Source organism: Dicentrarchus labrax, unplaced genomic scaffold (assembly GCF_905237075.1).
Source record: "Dicentrarchus labrax unplaced genomic scaffold, dlabrax2021, whole genome shotgun sequence".
NCBI lineage: Eukaryota > Metazoa > Chordata > Actinopteri > Moronidae > Dicentrarchus > Dicentrarchus labrax.
Genome location: NW_026136708.1, coordinates 7,614,401 through 7,624,279, shown reverse-complemented (window position 1 = coordinate 7,624,279; position 9,879 = coordinate 7,614,401).

The following is a 9,879-nucleotide window of genomic DNA, read 5'->3' as shown; positions in this document are numbered from 1 at the left end:
AAGTGGACGCAAGACATCTCCTTACTCTTCTGTAGGATTGCATTAGACTGCAGACATGTTAATATTACACCCAGTGTCAAAATAAGATTTTTCTTTGTGTTTTAGAACAGGCTTGCCAAAGTCTGTAGTTATGTAATACGTCCTTATTCTTAGCTGTAATGTTGCCCTACATTTTATGTTTGCTTAAATGATTTAATGCTAATGTAGCATATATCTAAAAAACATTGTTAAAATAGACATGTACAGCATTGGAGTCTGACCAAACCTGAGTCAGAATTCAGCCCAACTGACTCCTCAATAATTCATTCAGCCTTCAGCACATCCGACCCAGTTTCCCATGGGAACGTGTGAGCTTTAGCACCAGTAAAGGAAAATCAGTTAATGGAGACCTGGATCAATAGTTTTTGTGGTTAACACTCAAGTAACATGGATGTACATGTTTTCCAACATTATTCATTGTTCCAATTATGCTTGTTGCAGATATACAGTGTTTCTCTAATCAAGAGTTTTATGTGCCTGTCAATATGTTCAAAAGAACACAGCTGCAGAGTCGTGAAAAGTCGACTTATTGTATTGACAAGTGCAAAGATTTATGATTGGACAGTATTCGGGTCTTGATTTCTAAACTTCTTTTAATTTGCAGCTTTTCATGAAACTAGGCAGAGCATGAGCAGTATCTTAATATGTGACTGCTGCTGTCTTCACAAGAAACCCTGGATTGGGAAGAACTGACATGTGCTGCGACAGAGCTCAAACTTAGTAGGCTCAGCACAGCACGGCTCAGAACATTCAAACTGACAACTGTGGGCATCTTCTTTTTTGGCAGTTTGCATTAATTTCTTCTTCTTACTTCCTTGTACAACAATGTGTTCTTTCTCAGCGCATATATTCTTTCCCTCAGACAAATGCAAGTCAACAAGTGACCTGTCTGAGACTGTTGAACATGGGCTACTATAAATGTAAATTACTTGCATCTATATATATGGGCCTCTGTAGATGCCTATGCATAAATCTTTACATGGGATATTTACACAGCAAGCACTGACCTTTATGTATAGCAAAGTACATTCAAATGCAATCATGTCTCGGAAACCATAAGCCCTGAAAGTGTAACAGCTGCAAGCAAAATGAAAATATCTTGCACCATAAATCTGCCCTGTTGCCTGTGCTTCTCGTGCCTACATGACTGGTTACTGACGTCAATCAATGTTACTGCAGACACGCTCTGTTGTGGTAACTGAAATAATTACTGGTCTGAGCATGAAACTATAAAGTCAGACAGTGTATCGCACACCCAAGCAATACGCACTGATCCAAAGAAGCCAGTGAACCTGGTCTTTTGTGCGAATGACAGATTTTCAATTTCACATGTTTTGTGTGAGCAGCAGCAGCTCAACAGTGCTCTGCAGTTTCCTCTGCTGTCCCTGGGGAGGAAGTCCTGTCTGTGACTGAGGCTCAGTGTACTCCACTGTGAGCCATCCAGCCACTAGATATCAAAAGCACTGAAGCACTAAATTATACAAGTCCCATACTCTGAACAATCTCTGTGTGTGTGTGTCTGTGAATGCGTGTGCACTCACATGTGACACAGTGTGTATGTATTTTTGTGGCCTTACTGCCATTGCTCCAGGTCTGATTAATATTTTAGTGAGGCATGAAGATATAGGAGCTTACGGGCAGTCGGGGGTTAAGAGGGAAAGCTCGATGCGTTCAGACAGGCTCTGTGAGCACGACTCAGATCGGCCCCCATCTGCAGCAACACTACCCCTTTCATCTAACCCACTAACATGTATGAACAAAAGGCTAGTGGCTCATGAAGAGCACAATGCAATGCGCCTCATGAAAGCCTCCACTGGGCTTTGATCTTTGGTGGGGACATGCTTTATGTTTGGCTCAAAACTACTTTGGGGGACTTTGATGATATTCCAAGAACAATAGGGGAGTCTGTGTATGGTCGTCTAAGGTCAAATACACTTACTTTTGCTGTGTAATGTATCATTATTGTCTGACATATAGTTGGGAAAGAGGCAGTTTCATTTTCCTTTCAAGGAGTCACTTATTATTAGTCTTTTAACACAATCTGATGTAAGATCTAAAGCAAAGTTCTCACTAATTAGCAAACATCCATCCCTAACTTGAAATATGATATTATCTTGATGATTGCCGAAATAGTTATCTGACATAATAGTCTAACTGCACACTTATCAAAAAGTATTACCACAGACTCTTAATGGATTCAAAAACTTTACAAAAAAAATATTTAAACCACATTATCATAATAAAGTAAACTTTAACTTGCATGCAGCTTCTTCTGTTGTGTCTTTTTGTCTCTGCTGACCAAACATGGCCATCCACCAGAAGTGTGATGTTTGCGTGCCGAAGTGCTTTGGTATTGGGGCCCTTGTGTTTGCTGTTTCTGATATAACGTATAACTATGTAATTTTTATATTATTTTGCCGCCCCGGCCACGGAAGGGATGGATGTCTGTCTGTCTGTCTGACAGAGTGAAATATGTCAACAACTATATGATGGAGTGCCATGAAACTTTTATACAGACATTTATGATCCCCAGAGGATTAATTCTGTTGACTCTGGTGATCTCCTGACCTCCTCTAGTGCCACCATGAGGTTGTCATTTGTGGTCTTGAGTGACATGTGTCGACAACTGGATTGCCATGAAATTTGGTACATACATCCAATATACTTTTGTTGGAAAATCCAATAATCACAGACGTGCCATTAATCTTGCGATAGCCTCCCAGTTAAGGAAAAGAAGTTCAGGAATTACTCGGCCATACAGCTATGGTAATTATCTGTTTTTTTAATGTAGTGCCATCATCCAGTCAAAATTTTAATTTGTCCAGCACTTTGGTTTATGACAAAATACCTGCAAACCTAATGGCATTTCCATCAGCCTCGGATGTACTTTATGCTAATTAACAAGTGTGTGAACTAATAAAGATGGTGAACATGGTAAACATTACCTGCTAAACTTCTGCATCTCAGCATTGTCATTGTGAGTATGTTAGCATGTTAGCATGCTGATGTTAGAATCTATCTCAAATAGCACTGCTGTCCTTCACCACTGCCTCATAGACCTGCTTGCATGGCTGTAGACTTGTGGACACAGCGATGCTTTTTGTCAACAATAAGTTATAAAGCGCTTGCTTTAAGTTTAATGCAGCATATTTCCCCTGAAAAAATGCTCTCAGTCGAGTGCAGATCTCTGCCAGCTGTATCTGTGGGTGGGGAAACAGGGAGTTCAGGGCAGGCTGTGTGTCTTGCCTATATGCATGAGAGCAACAAGGGAGAGACAATATGTAGGTTACGTCAAGGTGTAACCAGAGTAGACAGGCATTTCCAAAACACAAGTGATGTAAAACGTCAATTTCAAAGTGAAAATGCCAACAAAAGAATCTGCTCACACAAGCATGACCTTAAAGTTGTCAATAGCAGAAAAAAGATTTTAAAGGGAAGCAGTTGATCACTTGTGGCCTCTTACAGCCGGTTGAGAGTAGTGAGGAGTCAGCAGTCTGTGGCGGTATAAAACTGAGCAGTCAATAAAATAGGTTTTTCAAACATTGTGAATCATTGCTACCACAAGAAGTCCTTGAGCATATAGTCCTATGCCGGGCTGGGATAATTAGCAAAAATAAGGCTGGAGCTTTTGAGCCCCTGGAGTTCTAAGGCCCTGTGGCAGTTGCCTCATTTTCCCAGTTAGTAATCCAACTTTGCCCATTCATTACTTGTTTGATAGTACCCTGCCAGGTTATTAGCCTACTGCAAGTGAAGTAGTGTTGGGCAAGAGAGGACAATAAGCAACAAAGAATGGAAAGTGTGGTTCCAAATTACCCATGCAGGTGTCATAAAGCAACCTCATTGTTTATGCATTCATCAAACAGAATGAACCGAAGGCTTGTACTCGATATACCTGTAATACTATTAGCATCACTATTGTAGCAGCAGGATGCTTTGTCAATACAACACTCAATAGGACCCTTGCGCAAGATTGAAATGGCCCATGAAGAGGATTCAGCTCTGATTTATTGTGTAATACAGGTTTTGAATTATACTAATTACCAGAGAAGCAGGTGATGGCTAATTGTAATATGTAATACTTAATTATCAGATTTCCTTCTCAAAACCTCCCTCTCCTATCACTCATTCTGTTGCAAATCAGAATAGGACTCAGCTCAATTATTAAATAACCTGGACAGTACATGAAGTGAACCATGGAAGTCCACTTCAATGTTAAGACACTCTTTTAGTGTTTGAGTGTGTGTGAATCTTGTTCCTCTGCCATCACCCACAACTAAGTTTTTTTTTTTTTATTAATATAGACTGTGGTTTAGTAAAGTTGTTTATTTTCAGTAATATAAGTAAAGGTTCCTTCCCTCCTTCTGGTTCTCCAGCGGAGTACCAGGGGTTAAAGGCTTGGAGACACAATGCCCTGCGATGGCTGGAGACCGAGTGTTAGTGGCTCTGGGTCAGACTTAGAGGGCTGAGGGTCTGGGCTGGGCCCACTGGAATAGAATTTTTTTTTTTTTAAATGCAATATGCTTCCATACCTCAAGGGTCAATTTGGGACCAATTTTATTCTCTTTTTATATGCTCGCATTAGGTTATATCATTCCTAGACATGGAGTTTCCTTTCACTGTTTTTCTGACGAACTCAACCAGAACAGAAATTCTTGTTATTAGCTTCAGCAACACAAACATTTAAACACTGTCATCTCCTGGGTACCTGTCTGAATACTAATAACACTTTTTTAAAAACTGTAGACCAGGTACAGACAGTACAGAACTCAGCTGCCAGCCTTTAAACAAGAGTAAACTGGTTTGAACACATCACCCCAAATTTTGCCTCTTTACACTTCCAGTGCATTTTAGAATTGATTAAGGCCCTTTTAATTATTTACAAGGCACTAAATGGTCTGACTCCTCAGTCTATCTAAGATATTTTATCCCCTTATAACCATGTTCGCACTTTAAAATCACCTAGCAGGGGCTGTTTATCTGTTCCAGACTGTTCTTTAAGAGGTGTGGCCACAGTGCAGTAAAAAAGCGTTCAATGTTAACAGTAAAATGAGGGAAAGGGAGTTTCTTGGTACAACTTGGGCACATTAATGTGTTTAAACAGTCAATGGTCCTTCTCGAATTACATAAACATATTTGGCTACACACCCATTTCCCTGATTTCTGTGAGACCAGCATATCCAGAATAAAATTAGTTCTTGACGATATCATCACACTGGTTGACATTTTGACAGCCCAGGCCTGAGTCATAGACAGACCAGTGTGCCCAGGGCTTGCCTGACAAAGGATGTAACACCAGCAGCACTTCCAGTACTGCAGGTCCAGCTTAATGTGGTTAGCTGTTTACTGAAATGTGCTAATGAAAGTCACAGCGTTATGCATGAATGATGCAATGTCAACACTGCTCAGCACAACGAGTGCAGCTGGAAAATATCTCAAGTCGCCTAAAGAATATCTACAGAGTTTACATGTTTTGTTTCTGGAGGTTTACTTTAATTGATTATTGTTCATTTTCAAGGGAACATGCAAATAATGGCCTCAAAAAGGGACACTGAAATCCCTCTAGTATTGTACCAAGATGATACACTAAATGTTTATGTCAATACAAGTAGAGCATGTGTTATGTTTTACTGCATTTAGATATATATATATATGAGCTTATAATTAAGCTAAAGGTGATTTACTGTTCACTACACTGAGGGAGGCTCTACAAAGTTTTCAGGAAGTCTGAACCTGAACAATATATTTGTGTTCTCTGAGACTGTATTACATATTTTGTAAGTTAACTCATTATCACAAGAGAATGGTCTTTTAGTAAATTGAGAAAACAGAATAGATAAAATGAGATGAGCAGCATTAAAAAAAAGGCGTTCTTAGCTTCTGTAGGTAACCATGTTTAATAAACTTGTTTAACTTCATCACAAGGAAGAAAAATGCATAGTTTTAATTACTATTAAAGTAGTTAATAAACTAGTGTAGTAGTATAGCATCCATCTCATTTTCATATGAATAATTCTTTGACACAACAACTGCTCTTTCTCAAATTTTTCATTCATTCATATTTCATTACCCTAAACATGATGAAAGATTGGCCACCACACAACTAAGGATGTTTACAAACCGTTCGTACCAAACCTCTGCAGTGAATGAAAATTTAATGGGCCAGTATTGCTGCATGTGCTTTCCTCTCCTGGGTTTTCATCATGAGTATTGATTTTGATGTGTAAATTCAAACTAGCCCTATTACACAACTCAATCAGCTGGGCCGATGCGCAATTGTACAGAAGAGATTGATATAAATGTTCCACAGGGGCTATCAAACACTTTGTTAAGGCTGCTTAACAACTGAATTGTAAATGCATTGTTCAATATGTAATGTGATCCTGCTGTTCTGGCATATTGGCAGGTTGCATGTAGAGGTATTTGCCAAAAGATAAATATTGACAAACCACAAACAAAGCCAAGGATGTAACACTTTTTTTTGACACAAGAAACTATTTTAAAGGATGCAAGTGAGAGCTTTCAAGTCTTTTCCTCCTTCTTTTGTTACTGACTTACTGCAGTTGTTTTGGTAGCACTATAACAATATGACTTCCATATGTCACATAAAAAAGCTCTCCAGAGAAAAGACTGTCTGTTCTTCATAGGCACAATAAACAGTTGCAGAAATTACATTTAAAAAAAAGTCTAACTGTATTGGAAACCTAGTTAACCTTCCGATAAATCAAAATGCACATTTTTATGACTTCCTCCTGACTGCACAGACAGGCCTGTGTCTATTTGAGTCTGAGACACAGTTTTTAAAGAGCTACCTATAATCACAAATTAGCACAGGCTTTTCATGCCATTGATTTCTCCCTGCTAATTGCCGCTCAGGAAAAGCACCTAGACACGGTGTACTGCAGAAGTGCAATCTAGCGGTAATCATTTCAGTGGCCTTAGTTTGTTGGCCCCCTGTTTCCACACCAGGGAATATCTTGCATTGCATAATTAGGACAGTAATTAAGGGATTGAGTACTTGAAACCACTTACAAAATACCTGCAGGAACAACTTTGTCTCCTTAGGTCGACGTGTAGTTGTAAAGAAACATCCCAAACAATGTAGGAGATGTCTTTTTGTTTCTATGCAGCAAAGCTTTGTAGATTTTGAATAAAACATGTAAAAAATGTACATGCACTGGTTGCAAAGGAAGAATGATTCATAGCTTTCTCACTGCTCCAATAGACAGAAGGATAAAATATCTTAATAGTCTCCCATATTGACATGATATTAAAGAATTGATCTACCCTAAAGCATCTTCCTCGCTCTGACCTTCAGCTTGACACTGATGTTAAGTATTGTTCACAGAGGCGATAATGTCAAGTGGTTTGGAGTCAGGATTGAGACAGCACACAGAGAAAAAACTGATTATTTTGTTTAAAGTCTTCCCCAGGTTTAAAAGATTAAAGGTTGTCACTTAGACTGAGCCCCAGGGGCCACTTCTTTCACATTCAATGAGGCCTTTTGGTTTAAAAGGTAACCTTTGTCCATGATTCAAAGAGTGAAAATGCCAACAGTAACTCACATTTAAACACTTCTGATTCGTTTAATTTAATGTGTTTGTCAAGTCTCTTTATTTGAAGTGTTTTTAACACATCCATATATACAGATATTCCATTTAATTTGTTTTACAGAACATCACTTACATTACTTTCTGAGGACCTTATTTGCTGAGTCTGACTGCATAAATTGCATCAATTCCAAGTGGACATCTTTTATACTTGTTCTACTTATTTAAAATACACTTGCTGTGTTTGTTGTGCAAAGTGATCGCTAAATATTCAAGGCACATGAGTGATGCTGACTCAATCTGTGATCCCGTTTAACTCCCTTACAAAAACAACCAAATATGAACAAATACACAGTATTTGTACAGTAGTACAGTATGTATCAGAGATGTGTGTGTGTGTGTTTTGGGCATGCTGGTTTTTAAATGTGAAAAATAGCTTTAAAAAAAAAAAAAGCTTTAACTTTAAGCTTTATTTCATTTGATTTCTGATTTTCATTTCAGCAAGTATGTTGGTCTTTGTAACAAAAATATTGTTTAACTCAATAGCACTGCCTGCCTCTCTGCAAGGACACTCACACTGGTGTCAGGATCAATGGCAGCTTGGGAAGTTGTGTTTTTTTGAATTTGAATGGATTGGTGCTGGCACTTGTTGGCTTTGAAAAGGTCTGGGCTCTCTGCTGGAGACAATAAATAGCCATTCAGCCCATTAATCAGATTTTACTTAGCTTGAGGAGCTTGAGCAAGAAACACGTGCATGTTTGATGGAATAGAAATGTATACTCTTATTGTTTTATGATTCTGAGTATTGTCTTATGTTACTTGTAGGTTATCGAGGGAGATGCTGTATGAGATTCGGCCTTCAACTCTAGAGCTATGAATAAACAACTCTGCAACCAAGCAACTATGTTACAATTACAACTGTTAGTGTTTGAGGGTGACAAAATGCTCTGCTCATGAGCCTGCATGTAGAAATACAGCATGCTGGGCAGACCTTTTGCAAATGATTGATTGATTATTGCAATAAATTCTTGAAAAGACAAATTTCTTCATCACTATTATGGAGAATTTTCATGACATAACACTTGCAGATCCTCCTCAGGCAGAGTCAGTCTCTACTGGCTTGCTATCATTCCTACAGAGACACATGAGAAGTGATAGGATGGCCCTGAAATACCACAAAGTCTATGATAAGATAACAACATGGGAACCTCCCCGCTGAGTACCACAAGCATAAACATGGACACACCCTTTAAAGAGCTGATACATGTTCTACCTAATTCTTGACTGGAAGTAGTTAATGTGTTTATAGGTTTATAGGTTTTGGTCAGGTTACGAAACATGCTGCACCAATTATTTGACAATAATGAAAAGATACACAGTCTATACAGCATGTTCTGCAGCCACAGTTCCATGTGTTGCTACAAAGAGCTTCCTTTTACTACTTGTTCTCCCAGGCTCGACTGAGAGACATTGGCTCATAGCTGGATGAACAAATACTTTATGTACTGTGACATTTGCTGACTGAATGTTCTTTGCTCCTTTCAAAACCCCTGTGTTTACATCCCTGCATCCTCCCTTTCCCTGTCAGAATGTGTCACAATTAGTCTGTACTACTGTGCAAAATGATGTGCAGCTTTGAAACATGAATCTTATAAGTCATACTACTGAAACAGGGACACCACAGTATAAAGTTTTATAAGCACTGTGTCACTTGTGGGTTTTGTGACAATTTTCACGTACAGTTTGCATTAGCAAGAGCCGTTACATAATAGATGATTCCCACCCTAAAGGCACACAAAATAACTCTTAAGGAGTACACCTCTGTGTTTTAATGAACAGAGAGCTGAGTAAGGATTCAGAGCCAAATAGCACTTTCTGCACACTATCTTCCCACAAATTGGCTGAATTGCTTCCCTAAACTCAAAACATGAAAAATTAACCTGCCTGGTTATAAGTCAGAAAATAATAAAGCAGCATTATCTGTAAAAATGTCACAGGGAGTTATGGATGTGCTACATTGCAACTTTAAATGACATTAAAGTTTGCTGTTGTGCAAAGAGCATCCTTAAGAATATAAATTACTCTCTAAGTGTCCAACCGCACTAATAACCCAGCACATATTAGCATTATTATTAAAGTAAAGAATATCTCAGACTGCTTGCCTGTGTTACTGTTGATTGTCCCTCCAGTGGCAGATAAGTGGTATCAGTTTGACCTGGTTTTATCCTGTGATACTGTTTCTACTAGTCTCATTAATTCAACTCAGTGAGAATAGGGGAGATATTGTGCACAT